The following is a 19,275-nucleotide window of genomic DNA, read 5'->3' as shown; positions in this document are numbered from 1 at the left end:
ATTGAGCATGGGCTGCAAACCAAAGTGTCACAGGTTCAATTCCCAGACAGGGTACATGCCTGGGTTGCAGGCCATGACCCCCAGCAACCGCACGTTGATGTTTCTCTTTCTCTCTTTCTCCCTCCCTTCCCTCTCTAAAAATAAATAAATAAAATCTTAAAAAAAGACTCACTATTACATTGTGCATGTGTGTGTGTATATATATATAGTGAGCACCTTTATCTTGTTCCTGACCTTAGAGAAAAAGCTTTCAAACTTTCACAATTAAGTATGATGCTAGCTGTGGGCTTGTCATAATATACACTTTATTATGTTGAAGTATGTTTCCTTTTCTCTTTCAATTTATTGTTGTTCAGTTTCAGTTGTCCCTCCTTTTCCCCCATTGTCTGTCCCCATGAGTCCCACTCATGCAGAGGAGACAAGATAACCAGTCCCACAAGACAGGTAAGTCGCTCTGCCATCCACCAGGTTAGGGTTTGGAGAGAGTCCACTTCTGACCGGGCTGCTACTAGAATGCGCAGGCGGAGTGGCAGAGGGCCCCAGCGTGTCCTTCTTTCTCACCAGCTGATTTTCATTTAGTTCCTTATTTAACCATGTTATTAAACTTTCATTATTTATTAGAAGCTGTTGCTTTCTTCAAGTTTTTAAACTGTAGCTTCTAATTATTCTTGTAATTTGTGTGCTTCTTGCTCTTTATTTCTAGAGACTGTTAATCACCTTGTAATTCCTTTGGTTCCTTTTGTAATTTTTCTTCCTTTTCAGCCAAAAGTTTCTCTTGCAGAATGGTACCTGTATTCTTCAGTTTCAATTTACCCAAAGTTTTCAGATCCCCTTGTAACTTTGTGAAAATTTCTTTGCCTCAAGAAGTTTTGCTGGTCATGATCTTATGGTACTTTCAGGTTTTCCTAGTTGTACCTGATTTTTCTCACCATTTTCTTCTAAAACCACCTTTTGTTCCTGGATTGTGTCAAATGCTTCTCTTGGTCTTAAAACAAGTTGGTCCTTATCCTTGCTTTCCTGTTCTAAACCACTTTTGTTTGAAGCTGATTAATAGGTTTTTTCTTTTTGCGGTATTTGGCATCTGGAGTAGAATTCTCTCTTCACAAAGACAGGACTCCTTGCTTAGCCCGCTGGAGCTCCTCTCCGACTCCAGACAGCTTTGCTCTGAGTTCCCTGGCGGTGGAGTCCCCTTTGTATCTCCTTTTGGTGAGGTCTTCGTTAGCGGGTCTAACTCCACAGCCTGCTGGGCAGCTGCTGGATGTTGCGCTGAGGGAGGATTTCTAAATCTTTTTTCTGCTGCTTATGCTGCTGTTGGTGCTGAACCTGCCCTGCAAGGCCTTTTCCTTCTCCTCAGCCAATTTCCTGACAATGTGTATTGACAGTGCTGCTTATCCAGTGCTTGGATTTCTTCTGATAATGTCTTTTGTGTGCATTCCAATTGTCTAGTAACTTCCTCTAGTGATTGCATCAGTGATCATTTTTCTTCCTTGCTACATTTCAAACAGCCTGGAGGAAACTTCTTTATTTCCACATATTTCCAAGTAGAAGTTTTAGTGAGAGGTGTGTAAGAGGCTTAAAAGGATTTGTTTCTACCACATTTGAAAGGGCAGGAGAGCCATATGAAACAGCAACTAGAGAAACTAACTGTAGCAAAGTCCTTGGAATCTCTTTGGCTTGTTCTTGAGTACACTACTGAAGGAGATCTATAAATGTTTGTGGAAAAACTAGGATGTCTACCAAAAGAACTTGCTGGAGTTGTAAACTCTGAAAATCTTCCTCAGGTATAACAAGATTATACAGGGAAAATGGACTGGTATCCTCGGTCAGACGTATAAGTCCTCTCCTCCCAGCATCTGCACTTGACCTGCAGGGGGACAAGCTGCCTGATGGAACCTGGCTCAGGCTGGACCACTGTTCTGCAACTGTGCTCAACACCCAATGGCCGCACTGGCCTGAGCAGGGTCCGGGCCCTACTGAGGTTTGAGTTGGGCATTCGACCAAGAACAAGAAACTGTTTTAAATGACCAAGTATATTTGAAATCATACTAAACGGAATTTTTAAAAAAACTAAAGATTTTGTTTGTTAGTTTATTTTGGTCATTAGATTTCATATATAAGTAAAGTCATATGGTATTTTATTTGTCTTTCTCTGATTGGCTTATTTCATATAGCAAAATACTCTCCAGGTCTCCCTGTGCTGCCCGAAAAGGTTAAGATTTCTTTCTTTTTATGGCCAAATGGTATTCCATTGTATAAATGTACCACAGCTTTTTTATCTGCTTATCTACTGATGGGCACTTGGGCTGCTTCCTCATCCTCCCTATTATAAATAGTGCTGCAGTACACATAGGAGTGCATATATTATTTCTAATTAACGTTTCAGGTGAGGTGTATCTGGAAAAAACCCAGCCATCATTAGTATAATGAGAATGATTTGCACAACATCAATGTAACCTTGCAGCCCAAGGACTGGAATGAGCACATGTGAATAATGATGACTTCGTGTCTACAATGGTGTCTACATTGAGTGAGTATGTGTACTATGTGGTCATTGCATTCAAAATGACTGAGCAAGTAGAATAATAAATATGCATCAAATTTTGCATTAAGCTTGAACATTCCTCCACAGAAACTATTTGGATGATTCAGAAAGCCCTGGCTGTGGGCAGCTGGTGACTGGCAGCTTCACCACAACAATGTGCCTGCTCATGCATCACATCTTGTGCAGAGCTTTTTGGTGAAACATCAAATCACCCAGGTGACTTAGCCTCCCTACAGCCCAGATTTGGCACCCTGCGACTTTTGGCTTTTCCCAAAACTAAAATCACCTTTGAAAGAGAAGAGATTTTGGTCCATTGATGAGATTCAGGAAAATACAATGGGGCAGCTGATGGCAATTGGGAGAACTGTGTGAGGTCCCAGGATGCCTACTTTGAAGGGAACTGAGGTGTCATTGTCCTGCATACAATGTTTCTTGTATCTTCTTCAATAAATGTCTATGTTTCATCTTACATGGCTGGATAACTTCTGGACAGACTTCGTATTCCCAGAAGCAGAATCGCTGGGTCATAAGGCAGTTCAAACAGACTCACAGATACAGAGAACAGACTGGCTCCTGTCAGAGGAGAGGGGCCTGGGAGGCTGGGTGAAAAAGGTAAAGAGATTAAGAAAAAACAGTAAACACAGACAACAATATGATGATTTCCAGAGGGAAAAGGGTGTGGGTGGAGGTAGGAGAGGTTCAAGGCAGAATAAATGGTGATGGAAAGAAACTTAACTTGGGGTGTTAAACACACAATACAATGTACAGGTGATGTATTATAGAATTGTACCCTGAAACTTATATAATTTTATTAACCAATGTCACCCCAATGCATTCAATTAAAAAATACAGTATTGGATACATTCACCATCTACTTAGAAATAAAGAGAGAATTAATTAATTGGAAAAGAAGGGGAATGGACTATTCAAAGAATGTGCATGAATGACCTGGGCCGTGGTGTGGGGACTGACTGTGGGAGTGGGGTAGCGGACAAGGTGGCGGAAGGCGAAGGGTGAAAAATTGGGACAACTGTAATAGAATAACAATAATTTAGACATTTATAAAGTAATTAAGTTAGTGACACTATAAAAACTGACATTTCTGAAACTTCTCTGAAAAATATAGTACATAAAGACAAAAAAAATTATAAAAAAGAAATTAAACACAAAGAAACTTACATAAATACCTAAAGGAAGCATTCCAGAAAAAGTGAAGAGATAAAGGGGCAGAAGTGTTCTCTGTTAAATGAATAATGGAGACTTTTCCAATGATAATAAGACATCAACCCGCAAATTTATGAGGTCTAACATTAATCAGGATAAAAGAAAGAAAAGTATACATTTGATAAAAAGCCAAATAACATCAAGAACAATAATAAATTTCCAAAATCAGCACTAGGGAAATGGTCATTACTTAAGCATTTGATTTTTAGGCCTGCTTGATGTATCAGAGCTGTGTTAAAATTTCCCCAAAAGAGTGAGTTTTGTTTATTGCTCCTTCTACATATATACCACTTATCCTTACTATATTTTAAAGTAATTTTGAAACATTGCTATTGAATTGAGACCTTTATTATTGTAAAGAAATTCACCTTAAATATTACATTTTACATTAAAATGTATTTCATCAAATAGTAAGACATATGATTGCTTTAATTTCATATACTTGCATTATCCTACATATTTTAATCTTTTATTTCAATCATTGCATAACTTTATCTATTAGATGTTATTTTGATAAGTAACACACAATGTTTAATTTTTTAAAAAACCCAGGTGATAATTTTTGTCTTTTTTACTGGAGCATTTAGAAGGTTAGCGTTTACTGTTGATATATTTTATTTTTTAATCAGCATCATAATTTTGTGCTTTCTGTTTGTCATACCTATTCTTGGGTTCCCCAGACCCCTTTTTTGCTTATTTTGGATTTATTTATTTTTCTTAATTTATTTTTTTTTCTAAAATTTTTGAAATTGTACTTCCCACCCTTTAATATTTATACTCTATTTAATGCATATGTACTAAAATTTCCATTGTCTGAAACTGACCAGTATCTTTACCCTCTTCCAAAACAATATGAGCCCCAAGAACACCCTATGGTCTCTCAGTCAAATTACATACTTTTATTTTGAAGTTTATTCCTATTCTATCAACATTCATTTCTATTGATCAAAGGCGAGGGCAGGGGCCCTGTGGTCTCTGTGGTGTGTATATCTCAGAGCATACATTAGAAGGAAGACAGAATTTTATGTATATACACTTCATAAATTATGACCACTAAAAATAGTTATACAGAATAGAAAACTACATGTGAAATGAAAATTTACCACTAGTCACTTAAATAGTATTAAATTGAAATCTTAAAATATCAGCTTCAGTGCATATTATATTACAAGTGCATGCATGACAACATTTTTTCTACAAATATAATATAAAATTATATTATTCAATAACTTGTACCTTTTTCCCACTTAATACATCATGGAAAATTATCCATATCACTTGCAGAACTCTCTCCTCTATATTTAATGACTATATATATATTTTTTAAGAACACATTATGATTTATTTCATCATCTAATTTATTGATAGGTAAATTGTTTCTTTTACTTTTCTAAAGAAAACATCCATTGATCACTTGAGTAATTAATAAAAGTTATAAATAATTATGTTAACAGTAGTTATATTGAGGGAACAGGGTATATCATTTTCTCATCTCCTATAGGATATGTTCTAATATTGTTTGAATTATTCAAAATGGGTATGGATATTTAAAACCACAAAAATACTTCTAATCATTAGTATCTGTTACAATCATTTAAATATATCACTTATTTACATAAAATATTTCAGTCTTCATGCTTTATTCACTGTATTTGAAAAAACAAGACAGGAGAAATTATGATTAATATAATTTTAGAGTATAACAAAAAATAAACAAGTGTTTCCTTATACATAGAAGACTAACAAATTTAATATCTAGGCAATAAGTTATGTTGCTTTTTATTTTCTTAAGTGGAAAAGGCAGTTTACATATTATACTCAGAGTAAACATCCTGTCTGATGTGGCAGCATTGAGACCTGCCTTTCTGCTCCTGCCTCACCCGGGCCCTCTGCACACCGGCCGATCCATGCAGTCTGACCTAGACCATGGAGCAACTGAAGGCGCCGGCGCTGGTGAGCTCCAGTCTTGACCTTCATCCTTTGTCAGAGGAATCTCTCGAAATAAACACAGGTAAAATCAGATACTGTTATTACTAATAAGTAATACCTACACTTGATGAGAAAATATTACAAAGTTGATGGCCAGATACTCTTAGGAGTTGAAAATCTTTTGTCTTCACATATGCATTTAACATTTGCTTTCATTAAGTGAATGGGATTTAAATTTCAGAACATTTTTTTGGTGCATAAATATTTACAATTGGGCTTCAATTTCACAGTTTTTGGAAAAATGTTATTGCTGTGGTGGCTATGACTTCTGCTTCACTTTCACTGAAGAAGTACATGCAGTGTGTTGCCAAGAGAATTTATCTACCTAATAAGAATTTGGTTATTTTTTTCCCATGCTCCTTGAATTGAGGTTAAATTCATTTATAGAGGAAACAAAGATAGACATTTAAAATAATTTTTATATTTCCACTCTTGCTTCTGCAATCAATGTTGCTTCTGATGCTATTCGCCACTATAGTTTTACAATTTCTATTGCATACTACTATTATTAGCAGTGCTAAAAAATAACATTGCATAATTATTGTCTTAAGCACTATGCTATTGACTTTATAGACAATAACTTAACCTTCACAATATATCTATGAATTCAGTTGTTATTCTTATTTTATAGATGGAGAAACTAAAAATGATTTTTAAAAACTTGCTACATTTTACAAAGTAATGACATGATTGGCTCAATATTAAAACTCTATAAGCATAAAATGGAATAATTTTTGTTTATTCTTAACATGACTTTCATTATATACTTATATGTGTATATATTAATTATAGTTATTGAATGCATTTTTACCATATATTTTCTAGAGTTTTGTGAGGAAAGTGTGACATACTCAGAACTCAGAATTCATCATTCTTCAAATATTCAGAAAGAAAATGTAACTAGGAATTTGAAGACAAAAGGTAAAAATACATTTTAAACTTTAGATTCCTTTTTTCCTAAAGTTTTATTTATTTTTAGAGAGAGGGGAAGGGAGGGAGAAAGAGAGGGAGAGAAACACCCATCAGTTGCCTGTGGGCCGGTTGCCTCTCCCACGCACCCTAAAGGGGAAGGGGCCACAACCCGGACATGTTTCCTAAATGGGACTCAAACTGGAAACACGCTGGTCAGGGTCAGATCCCTTTTTGTTTGTTTGTTTGAATATTTAATGAACTAGCCATAACAAAGAAATACTCTTAGACTAATCTCTGAGTCAAAATTCATCTCTTGTAGCAATAGTATTATTTAACTGTCATGCTGATCTAAAGTGCTGTGTTAAGGACAAATGAGGATGAACAATGAACCACTGAGTCCCACGGGGACTTAGAATGATGTGCCAGAGCCACAGAACAAAAAACATGTAATTTCCCAGCTTGGTATTTTAGACTTAACAAAAGGTGTATCTATTTAATGCTTCCGTATCTCTAAAACAACATGGAACTTTGAGGTATTTCATGGTAAATGGATTTATATCAAAACTGTCACAGAATATTTGTTTGGGCCAATTGCTACTATAAGTGTTTTACTTGTACATAATTCTGCAACAAGATGGAAGGAATTATTTTATTAAAAATTTGGAGAGGGTGATAAGTTTATGATAAGATTTTTGCAGTGTTCTTTTGTAGTATTTGAAAGATATCTTTAATGGCACCATTTGTTAGTTCACAAACAAGCCATCCATAGATTAAAAAAAAAAAAAAAAACAAAAATAGTTACATCTTCTCTGGCTGTAGCCAAGTCTGCAAAATAATTGTTAAGGGTTCCCCTCACAAGCTGGAGTATATTTTCCCACAGCGTGTTGCTCCCATAAACTTAGATTTCAGTCCAGTTCAAATGGGTTGAATATTTCTGGCCACAGTTTTTCTAATCTCAGCTCCTGTGCCTTGTTTCCACTGCTCACATTAGCACCCCGCTTCTCCTCCCAACAGAGTCTCCCTGGGCCCTTGCCACAGTGGTATTTGCCGGCCTTTATTTAATTGTTCTGGTCATAGCTGCGATTATGATAGCTAAAGGTAAGTACATTTCAGAGCTACTTAATTAATTTGTTTCAAATTACTAGAATATAATTTTTAAATGCCTTTCAAATTTATTCTAATAATTTTTGTGGCATTTGGTATCTTAATTACATAAGAATAATTTTATCTATTCAATTTTTGAATTTTCAGTAATAGCATTGGCCCACATGATCTTGGTGAAGAAATCAGTGGATAGCTAAGTGTTTTGATAAAAAATGGGAAATAATTCCAGCATTGTATATTTTATCACATTGTTATTGTCATTATATTTACCAATCTGAGATGTAATAAAACATGAAAATATTTATAGAATTTATTGGTGGAACAATGAAAAATTAACTGTTAGGGCATCAAGTCAAGTAATTTTAGAAGGAGAGTTTAACAAAGGAAAGAAAAGCTGGAGAGATGGGGGGCAATGCATTCATCAAAAAGCAAAACCCAGTGATCAGAATGTTAGACTGAGTCTATACCTGGATTGAACTCAATATATCTTAATGTTATTTAAAAAATAGATAGCCTTTAAAAGAATCAGTCCATAAAATACTTCATAATGTTAGCAAATCAGAAATAGAAAAAACTTCTTCAAACATAGAAAGTAAGATAAGATTCATAAGGCAGAAAAAGCAAATACACAAAACATAAAGAGTATAAATTCATGCAAAAGGCATAATTAGACCTAAAGTGATTATAATCTTAAAATGAATTATTTCAGAATATAGAATTTTAATAGTAATAATTTAATGTATAATTTTAATATAAAATGTTTAATAAATTAAAAACTTGTTTAAACATATAATTTCCTACAACACATATGATGATAAAGAGAGGTTCAAAACAACATAAAGTTGAATAAAATAATTATATTATATAGAAAAAATAAATTAATTAATCAGTAATGTATACCCAAATAGATACATGACTGATAATTTTTAAGGATGAACTTTAACATGTCCTCATAGCAAAAATTGACCCTTATATAAACTGTTAGTAGCTAGCAAAATATGGAAGATTCTCATGAAAATCAGTAAGATGAGAATAGCATTATAACAATTATCTCCTTATAAAGGAAAACATTTAAAGACAATATTCCTTAAAACATAAAGCAAAAATATTTCATAAAAGAGGTAACGTAATACACCATTGTACTAAAAGAATGCTACATGATGACCAAACTCTGGTTAAAATCACAAAGGGGTTTGGACATTTATCAGGAGATTTGTCAATATATCATAGAAGAGAAAAATAAATAACAAGTAAAAGAAAACATTTAACTTCCAGCCAGGATGGAGGCATAGTTAGATATGCTTCACTTCTTCACACAACCAAAATAAGGATTACAATCCATTTGAAAACAAAAAAAAACAACCAGAACTGCCAGAAAATCAAACTGTGTGAAAGTCTGACAACTGAGGAATTAAAGAAGAAACATTCATCCAAAGTGGTCAAAGGGATAGAGAGAGCCGCTGGGGCAGACAGGATGTGTGGCAAGGTGATGGCTGGTGAGCCAAGCAAGTTAAGTGCTGGCTGGCAGACTGGGTGGTCCCACATTCACATGTGGATAAACTAGAAGGAACAACTGGGGAGTGAGACAGATTACGCAAGCCAGGGTTTCAGCATTGGGAATAAAGCCTCAAAACCTCTGGGTGTTAAAACCTGAAGGAGTTGCAAAGCAAGAGAACCTGCCAGTCTCATAGCAGATTCTACCCTAGGGACCCACAGGGTCCTAGAATGTACACAAGCCCACCCACCAAGGAATCAGTACCAGGGTAGTGCCAGGAAGGGTGCAACTCACTTGTGAGAAGTGGGAGAAGTAACTGAAAGTGGGGCAAAAGCTGAACAGGAGGCACTGTTCCCTCTCCGATCCCTCCTCCACATACAGCACCACAGCACAGCAAAGTGGGTTGCCCCACCCTGGCGAATACCTATGGCTCTGCCCCTTATAATGTAACAGGTGTGCCAAGACAAAAATATGGCCCAAATGAAAGAACAGATCAAAACTCCAAAAAATAGAACTGAGTGATGAAGAGATAGCCAACCTTTCAGATGCAGAGTTCAAAACACTGATGATCAAAATGCTCACAGAAATGATTGAGTATGAATGCAAACTATAGGAAGAAGTGAAGGCTATGGAAAGTGAAATAAAGAAAAATATACAGGAAACCAACAGCGAAGGGAAGTAAACCAGGACTCAAATCAATGATTTGGAACAGAAGGAAGAAATAAACATCCAACTGGAATAGAATGAAGAAACAAGAATTCCAAAAAAATGAAGAGAGGCTTAGGAACTTCTGGGACAACTTTAAACATTCCAACATCCAAATCATAGGGGTGCCAGAAAGAGAAAAGGAAGAACAAGAAATAGAAAACTTAGTTTGAACAAATAATGAAAGAAAACTTCCTTCATCTGGTGAAGGAAATAGACATGCAAGACCAGGAAGCTCAGAGAGACCCAAAGAAATTGGACCCAAAGAGGGGAAATACACTGAGACACATCATAATTACATTACCCAAGATTAAAGATAAGGAGATAATCTTAAAAGCAGCAAGAGAAAAGGAGACAGTTACCTACAAAGGAGTGCCCATAAGACTGTCAGCTGATTTCTCAAAATAAACCTTACAGGCAAGAAGGGATCAGAAAGAAGTATGCAAAGTCATGAAAAGCAAGGACCTACACCCAAAATTACTCTATCCAGCAAAGCTATTATTTAAAATGAAAGGGCAGATAAAGTGCTTCCCAGATAAGGTCAAGTTAAAGGAGTTCATCATCACCCAGCCCTTATTACATGAAATGTTAAAGGGACTTATTTAAGAAAAGGAAGATGATCAAAACTATGAACAGTAAAATAACAACAAACTCACAACTAGCAGCAACTGAACCTAAAAACAAAATCAAACTAAGCAAACAACTAGAACAGGAACAGAATCACAGAAATGGGGAGCACTTGGAAGGTTATCAGTGGGGTGGGAGAGCGAGGAGAATGGGGGAAAAGGTACAGGGAATAAGAAGCATAATTGGTAGGTACAAAATAGATAGGGGAAAGGTAAGAATAGTATAGGAATTGGAGAAACCCATGAACTTCTATGTACGATCCATGGACATGAGTCGGGGTCAGGGTGTGCAGAATACTGGAGGGAATGAGGATACCAAGCAGAGGGGGGAAAGGGGAGAAAAAAATAGGACAACTGTAATATCATAATCAATATATAATCAATATGGCAAAGTATACTCCAAAATATACTTAAAAATTTTTACGAAAACATTTAACTTGATTAAGAGTATTTATGACAACTTTCAACAAATATTATTTCTTACAGTGAATAATTAGAATCATTTTCAATATAATCAGGAAGACAAGGATGATTAATATTACTCAACGTTTCTTTGTATGGCCTAGTCAAAGAAAACCTATAATGGAAGAAAATCTATTTAGTTATAACATAAATATCAAAAATTAAACACTGAAATTGTTCACAGATGGTGTGCTTTCTTATCCAGATATTTCAAGAAAATATACTAAAAAACTAATCAAAATTAAAAAAACTTTAATAAGAAATCTAGAAAGTTAACAGAGTTTTATTATATACCAGAGAGTTATATATTAACACCTAATATCTAGATACCTAATATCTAGATCCATATTTTAATCTTGTTATTGACATTTCTTCTTAGTTTAAAAAAATACTTAGCACATGATGTTCCCAAACAGACTATTTTCTCAACCCTGCTTCTTACCAACATTAAGAAAAAAATCAGATACTTTAATATTGTTTTCTTCCTTGGCACTTGATGTTCTGTGAAATGAATCTAGGAGTGACCTGTGGTATCTGTCACTGATTATCTCAGCTCAGTGAATTATTATACTTCTCTATCTCCACATTACAACCCATCTAATGCAAGACAATAAACTTTGTCTTGATAAGCAGGAGAAAAAAGAGAAGCAGTTGGACCAACAGAAGTATTACCCTGTGTCAAATAAGCTAATCTTATGTGGAAGATCTTCCTGGATATTATGGCCAGATAATAAATGAACTAGGGATAAAAAAAAGTGACAGAAAAGGAGGGGAAATTCTGTAAACAAACAAGAATATTTGGGGGAAATAATTTTTGTCAAGCATGGCTTGCTTATCCAACGATGCCTTAGGATTTAACTTGATTATTTGGCTTCTCATTTTGAGGACAGACCGCTGTGGGCAGCTCTTTCATAGGGCTGCCAGGGATCAGAGCCAACTCAATGGCATACGACACATACATTTTCCATGACAGAAAAGTTCTAAGTCCATATTCAACTAACATCAGATCAGTGACTAGCAGCATCCATTGTAGGAGAATATGTTTAATATATGAAATACTCCAGTTTATGGAACAAATTTGGAAGACTGAAAGTTTGAGGGAATGGAAAGTTGGTGATAATACCTTATTTTGGTTTCATTGAATTACCATAAGAAAAATTCTCACCTTTAGTACTCTAAGTGGTCTGGTAAAGGAATGATGCAGCAATATTTTTTTCATGTATTCCCATGAGTCCAGCAATGCACTTTGAGTAATCTAGTCCAGAGAATAAATGGCACAGTGAGAGGTCCTCCCTTGACCAAATTGAAATCCTTTGTCCAACAACAAATTACATGACTTTGTAATTGGACTGGGATCAGATCTCGAAAAAGCAAGCACATAGACAGATTATTCTCCACAATCTGTGGAGTCTCCAAAATCCCCTGGAAGTAACCACAGACCATTCAGATTAAAATAAATTCAAGCTAGGAACATTCCGTTCACCCTTTATTTGAAAATTCAAATTGTGCCATCTGGAGTTCCAGGTCCTTCAAAATAAAGTGACACATTTGTGTGAAACGATGTGAGTTAACAGTTTCATATTTGAAGATACACATAGAGCTATTAAGAAAAATGGTATAATTTTGTAATCTTTTAATTTTAATGAGCTTGAATTTCAGCCTGTAAACAACGGAGAGTCTCTGAAGGTGACGAAAGGGTGGCATTATTCAAGCTGTGCATTGGAGGTGTTCACTCTAGAGGCATTTTGAAGAAAAGGTTGGCAAGTGAGACCTAGAGACAGTCAGCCTGTAGAATATTATAATAGCTCGATATAAAAATAATAAAGTCTGAAAAGGGGATATTTTGTTGCATTGTGAAGAAGAGAATAGGTGCATGAAGCATCACATTGATAGAATACTTTGTGATTGATTGAACCCGTCCTATGTCAAAAGTGTTTGTGGCAAAGATAACTTAGGTCATTTAGTCCTGACTTTTCCATGTCTACTAGTTGCTTAGAATGGCATCAATCAAATGTGAAAACTTGAAGTTATTAAAACATCAGTTATTAATTCATAAACATCCATCCATCATCAGTAAAAGTTTAATATCACTTACATACAAATGAAAAATTTATAATGTATTCCTCAGTTAATAATAAAAGTGATGGATAAATGGTATTTAAGAAATTTTAGATTTCAATTTCATTTTTAGTGTCAAATTTTTAAAAGAAAGAATAGTCTTAAAATACATTTTCATTTGCAAATTTTATGACTTTCAGTTCAGTATCTAGAAAGAATGCTAAAGGCACAGGAAAGCTGTCTGCAAAATGCGACTGCACGTTAAAAATGCTCAAGTAAAACAGAGGTATGTATTGAGTTACAATGGGAATCTTGCGTCACATGGAAGCTATTGAAATCTAGATGCATATATACAACTAACAGGTATGAGATCAAAGTTGTATAACTATGGTGTACTTAGCAGAAAAATTTTCATGTATCAGAACTTCCCTTGAAGTTATGGAAGATAATTAAAAACAATAATTTAAAAACTATAATACACTGAGTAACCATGGGTGATAGGTTATCTTCATGCATGTACTTTTCAAAACATATTTTATTCAAGTAGAGTTCACATACGATATTACATGAGTTTCCGGTGTACAACAAAATGATCCCACATTTATACACCTTGTGGTGTGATCACCATAATGTTAGTAACCATCTGTCACCATACCAAGTTATTGCAATATTATTGACTTTATTTCCAGTGCTAGACATTACATCCCCATGGCTTATTTATTTTATAAGGGCAAGTGTACACCTCTTGTTCCCCTCCCCTTTTTTCACCCATCCTCCCACCTTCCTCCACCTGGCAACCATTCAGTTGTTGTCTGCATCTGAGTCTGTTTCTGTTTTGCTTTTTTGTTTGTTTAGGTTTTTTTAGATTCCACATATAAGCTAAACCATATGGTATTTTTGTTTTTCCAGGTAACTTCTCCTTCTTTAAAGAAAACTGATATATTATTTCTGCTGAAAATATAATCTTGGCAGCAAGAAAATGCTTCTGAAGCACTGAGTTCCAGTCTTACCAAGCAGGACAAATAGCAAGGAAGGATTGGAAGTGCATGGCACGCTATTCATTCCTCTATTTTCTTATACAGAAGATAATGACAAATAGAGACTTTTTAACACCTTGTGTTCATTCAATCATGTAAAGCTCAACATTTTATCATTGGAAATCTCTTAATCAAACAGAAAATATTGAAATAGGGACTTCAAATGATTGTGTAATTTTTTTTAATTTTAAATATATTTATGTACAGATGTAAATATACAATCTGTAAAAATTTCAGACCTGGGTAAATAAATGGGGGAGAAAATCACGTAGGATGTACAAACTAGAGGAAATCAACTCACGATTGGCACCTGAGATTCGGTTAATGTTTATTGATTGCTTCTGATATTTCTAGCACCAGCACTTTAGTGATTACATGTATTAAAGCAGGTACTGTCCCAATATCCTATGAGACAGTGCTACCATTATTGCCATAGCAATAATAAAGAAGCTAAGGCCCAGAGAGGATGAGAAATGTTTCAAAGGTTGTATAGCTAGGAAGAATTAGCACCAAGATTTAAGCCAAGACAGACTTTCTCTAGAGACCATGAACTTAACCATGATGCTATGCTGACCCCAGAACAATATGTCATATCGAACCCAGTTGTATGAATATTGCTTCTTTGGAAACAGTCAGGGCTGCTTGTACCAGCAGGTTTACATTTCTTTCTCTTGGATGTACCTTACAGAGAAGAAAAAATGATTACAAAATCCTTCCAGAATCAAATTTCACAACAGCTCTTGAAGCCATGCTATTAGACTCTAGCAAGCATAAAGAATACAGGTCTTCTTTTTTGTTTAGTTCTCCTTTACAATGGGGTTGTTGCCTCTCTCCTGTTTTCCTTTTTTCACTGCATCCAAGTTCTGTTATTCCCTTCAATAAAGACTTCAAACTGTGTCAATGGTGGTAGATTCATGGCATGTATGCAGACACTTTCCTTACGGTGCTCTTGGAAGGCACTCCTCATAAATACAACCACCTTCCCCACTGAGGCTGGACTCCACTTTGAATAATTTCCAACAAAGATCATCTGAATGTCTTCCCCAGTGGAACTGCTGTCTACATATTATGCTTCAAACTGAACCTGTATATACAGATCACCAGTGAATGCTTTCAAAAAGAGCAAGTAAAAGTATATTTAAAAATAAAGTTAAAAACAGGATAGAGTTATACTATTTAAAGAAATAGAACTAAAAATGGGTGCTCCCTGTTATATATTCTTTTTAAATGAAATGTGTTGGGGTAACAGTGGATAATAACTTACTTTTCTAGGGACCCCATAGTCTATAAAAGGGTAATTGGCTACCCTCTTTTCAAATATGTTTAGAAAAGATCTTATATGCTAAATGTATAATCCCTGAAATAGAGAGAAAATTGGCATCTCAGAAAAAAAGCTAGTAAACTATGAAAAAAAATGAAGTATCTACTTCTCTTCAGAGTCTGTTGACAACCAGGCTCCTGAATTTTATAGCACTCAGGGTAGTCAGAATAGTTTCCTCTCTATCTATGAGAGTACCTCCCACTTATTACTGACAAATTTGCAGGAATGAGTTAACATTTTAAGTAACCTCACTTTAAAAAATTCCACAGAGATATACACCAAAATGAAAAGCTAAACCCTGCCCCCTGGCTGGTGTATTTCAGCAGATTGAGCACGGGCCTGCAAATCTAAGTGTTGCCAGTTCGATTCCTGGTCAAGGCACATGACTGGATTGCAGGCCAGGCCCCCAGCAGGGGGTGCTCAGTAGGCAACCACATACTGATGTTTCTCTCCCTCTCTTTCTCCCTCCCTTCCCCTCTCTAAAAATAAATAAATAAAACATTTTTTTAAATTATACCCCCTCCAAAAAAATTGCTACTTTTTTCTTTAGAATGACCATCTGGAAAATAAAGTATTTAGAGAAGAAAAGTATACAGTAAACTAGGTATGCTGGGGTGGAAAAAGTCTGAATAGCTTGTATAATTCTTCTGTTACTATTAGGTCATTTCTGTGATAGTAAAATAGGGACAATGGTAAAGCATACATTCTTACTTGTTGTATGTACTTTTAGACCAAGTCTTGTGGAATAAACAAAGAATGGTGCTTACTTATAAGGAGCCATTTCACGTGGCATGGAAATGTAGTTCAGCCTTCACATGGTAAACCAGTGGGAAGTGAGTGGCACACAGGACCCACACCCATGGATAGGTTCTCCCATGGGGAATCAGGCCTGCATTGTACCTAGACTGCGATGAGACTTGCTTTCTCTTAAACTCCTTCACCCTGAATTGAGGCAGCAAGTGCTTACTGTAACTTCCTAAAATATGTGCTAAACCTCCCAAGTATGGAGTATAACTGGTTCAACCACCTTTCCCTTTGGTCTGCAATATCCTTCTCTTTGAAGTAGTTAGCAGCATTCTTTCCTTTGTTATCTGTAAAAGGCAACCACCTGCAGCAAACCTGTGCTTAGTAAATGAGGACCATCCCCCATTTAATGTACCCAGAAAAGCAATAAAAGCCTGTCCAGGGAGGGACCGGGGCCCTCCCTCTCTCTCTCAGAGAGTGGCCATGCCGTCCCTTTTTCCCCGCAGGACTTCAGTAGTCCATGTGAATTTGTTCACAGCAGGCACAACACACACGGGCCCTGCCGGCCAGGAGCCGCATCGCTTGCTGTGTCAGAATGTGTACAAGCCACGGAAGCATACAAGGCTGCGAGAAACAAGCTCCAGCTTGTCACCAGCACTGTTTTAACTCTAAAGCCTCTGATAAGTTAAACTGAAATAACTGCTAATTGTTTATGCTTCATTTTAATAAAGATCCTATGTAAGAGAACAACATAAAGAAATTAAAATTCGTTAACTGAGATTTTAAAGCCAAGTTCTTTGTAGCACATTCACGCAGGTGGGCCTAAGTAGCTGTCTCAGAGTCACCGTGTTTTACAATAAGTTGGAGTTTTGAATAATAATCAAGTGTAAAATCCATTTTCAAAAGTGTATGGAGCAAGTTGATTTCTCGTGTGGTCACGGATAGCCTCATCACATCGACCAACCCTCTCCTAACGTTCTAAGTACTTTTTCACTGGCTCACCCCAGCTCTTGAAAACTCTTCCACCCTTCTTTTCCAGAGCTGAACTCAGTATCTCTCCCTTGTTGCAGTTGTTTGAATGGTCTTCCTGGCCTGTTTAATTCTGCTCAGTTAACATTTGAGGGATCTGGGTTAAAATTCTCCACTAATTCTTTACACCATTCTTACAACTTTTTCTGTAAGTCTAAAATTATTTTTTATTTTGTTTTATGAAACTAGAATCTCCTCCCCTATTGAGGTTACTCACTAGTTCAAAAACTAGTAAAGAAAAGAGTCAAGTATTTCTCCAGCAAACTGTTTTCTGTATAAACTATAGCATAGATTAACTTAATCATTGATGGGGTAAAGTTAGCAAATATTATTTTGATCAGTAAATGAAAAGAGAATGTTTTAATTAAAATATCACCATTTGCCATGCACAATGAGTTAATGGATATAGTTAATGATCAATTACTGCTTAAATTATAAAAATGAAGTATGAGGTACTAAATATATCTGAATGCCATTACACAATCCTTACTATAAAATAGTAGAGCTTTATTCCCCAAAATAACTACAATCTGTTATCAAGTATTTCTCTTACTATCAATATACAAGAAATAGAAAAAAAACAGAAGAATATATACAACAACAACACAGAAAGAAGCACTATCAGCAACACAGGACTTTAGAAAAACTCTAAAGACAAACAGTTGAATTTACTCAGCAATATAAACAGCAATCACCACAACAAAGGCAAGGGTGTATCAACCAGTCACATTACTGAATTCTTATTTAATCTGCTTTAAAAATATAAAATCATCTGGGAAATGTGAACACTGATAAAATAGCCAATGATACCAAGAAAAGATTGTTGACATAGAGACTGGGTTATAAAAATGAATTTGCCTTGCAGAGATTTACACTGAAGAGTCCATAGAACTCTTACAATACCTGGGATTTCAAACTCATCTGTATAGGAGAACTGATGTTCGTTAAAGCTGGGCAGTGGGCACAGGGCCATCCAATAAACTATTGTCTCCACACCGTGTGATGTTAAAATTTTTTCCGTAACAGAAAGTTAAAGAATATAAAAATACTTTTCTCTCCGTAAGTCCCTGGGTATGGAGAACATGACTGAGGAGTTATTCTAGTGAGCTAGTTGTGATAAGAAATAAGATCATGACATGAAACTAAACAATAAATGTAGAAGAGCAAAAAGACCTTTAGAAAGTACAAACAAGCATCCCAGAACATGTTGATGGCCCACTGGTGGTCATCTTCTCCTAAAGTAGATTACTATGGTGAAGGCAAGACATTTAGCATTAAGCAGAACATTGTACAAAAAAACAAGTAGAGGTAGCAAAGAGACCCAATTGAAAATGAAATAAATATATAAAATAAAAAGTGGTATTTATTGTTTATTTCCAAGTTTCAAGCACTTTTCGTGTGTTAAGTATTTAATCCTCACAACCACCCTAATGAAGTTATCTCCATTTCTCAGACACACCACCTAAATGTACGGAGAATATATATTTTGCCCAAAGTTTAAGAGCTAGTAGCTGGGTGAGCTAGGACCTGAACGTTGGCAGCCTGGCTTCAGAACCTGCACGCACCAACTCAGCTGTGCCAGTCAGTGGCCATCACAGCAGAGGTTGGGCCCAGCTGGCATATGCGCCAGCACTTAAGCAGTCTTCTCTGACCCTGTGTAAGTGCTGTGTCGGAGGCTATCTAACTGCATGTACGTGCCTGATGTTAGGTACTTGCACAGAGCCCTCAATGGTCACTGCCTAGTGTGGACAGATGATGCGTAAGAAATACACACAGTATTATGCTTACCTGACTGTGTGGTTTCATAGTTTTAGTAGGAGCATATTAATTCACTTGAAATCGACAACATTAAAAGTTTTATTACAGAAGTTGCAGACAGTAATGCAGGAAGGGGAAAGAGATAGTGGATCAACCATCAACATCAGAACTTGTGATTACACCAAATAGACAAGAAGTAAACTGAATTGGTAACAGCCTCAGAAAGCGGATCATAACTTTAAAGCCTTTTGCCTGGACAAAGCCATTTT

The 19,275-nt window shown here is 35.8% G+C and overlaps 1 pseudogene; it reads right to left on the bottom strand.

Annotated features, from left to right (window-relative positions):
- Nucleotides 1-405: 405 nt before the first annotated feature.
- LOC123819363 lies at nt 406-5,675 on the bottom strand (annotated as a pseudogene).
- Between the last annotated feature and the right edge of the window lie 13,600 nt (nt 5,676-19,275).

Source organism: Phyllostomus hastatus, unplaced genomic scaffold (assembly GCF_019186645.2).
Source record: "Phyllostomus hastatus isolate PE091 unplaced genomic scaffold, TTU_PhHast_1.1 phas_contig_308, whole genome shotgun sequence".
NCBI lineage: Eukaryota > Metazoa > Chordata > Mammalia > Chiroptera > Phyllostomidae > Phyllostomus > Phyllostomus hastatus.
Note: the sequence above shows the minus strand (reverse complement) of the source record. Positions and strands in the feature narration are given on the sequence as shown.